Below are 962 nucleotides of genomic sequence, written 5' to 3' on the forward strand. Positions count from 1 at the left end.
GGTGAGTGCCCAGGTGCCCCCAGGTGTGTCCAAGGCCCTCCCAGGTGTGCCCAAGCCCCTCCCAGGCGCCCCAGGTGTGTTTTAACTGCCCCCAGGTGTGCCCAGGTGAGTGCCAGGTGCCCCAGGTGTTTTCCAGGTGTATCCCAGGTGTGCCCCAAGCCCCTCCCAGGTGTGTCCCCAGGTGCCCAGGTGTGCCCAGGTGTGTTTTAGCTGCCCCCAGGTGCCCCAGGTGTGCCCAGCTGAGTGCCCAGGTGTCCCAGGTGCCCCAGGTGAGTGCCCAGGTGAGTGCCCAGGTGTGTTTTTATCACCCCAGGTGAGTGCCCAGGTGAATGCCCAGGTGTGTTTTTATCACCCCAGGTGAGTGCCCAGGTGCCCCGGTGTCCCCAGGTGTGTGCCCAGGTGCCCCCGGGTGAGTGCCCAGGTGCCCCCAGGTGTGCCCAGGTGAGTCCCCAGGTGTGCCCAGGTGTGCTCAGGTGAGTGCCCAGGTGTGCCCAGGTGTGCTCAAGTGAGTGCCCAGGTGCCCAGGTGTCCCCAGGTGAGTGCCCAGGTGCCCCCAGGTGCCCCAGGTGAGTGCCCAGGTGAGTGCCCAGGTGTGCCCAGGTGAGTGCCCAGGTGTGCCCAGGTGAGTGCCCAGGTGTCCCCAGGTGCCCAGGTGTCCCCAGGTGAGTGCCCAGGTGTGTTCCCACCCCCCAGGTGCCCCAGGTGTCCCCAGGTGCCCCCAGGTGCCCCAGGTGTGCCCAGGTGTGCCCAGGTGTATCTCAGGTGTGCCCAGGTGTGTTCCCACCCCCCAGGTGCCCCAGGTGTCCCCAGGTGCCCCCAGGTGCCCCAGGTGCCCCCAGGTGCCCCCAGGTGTGCCCAGGTGTTTTCCTTCCCCCCCCCCGGGTGTGCTTCTAACACCCCCAGCTGTGCCCAGGTGTGCCAGCCATGCCCAGCTGTGCCCAGGTGGGCCCAGGTGAGCCACC

The sequence above is a fragment of the Passer montanus genome, unplaced genomic scaffold, assembly GCF_014805655.1.
Source record: "Passer montanus isolate IOZ18808 unplaced genomic scaffold, ASM1480565v1 scaffold680, whole genome shotgun sequence".
Taxonomy (NCBI): domain Eukaryota; kingdom Metazoa; phylum Chordata; class Aves; order Passeriformes; family Passeridae; genus Passer; species Passer montanus.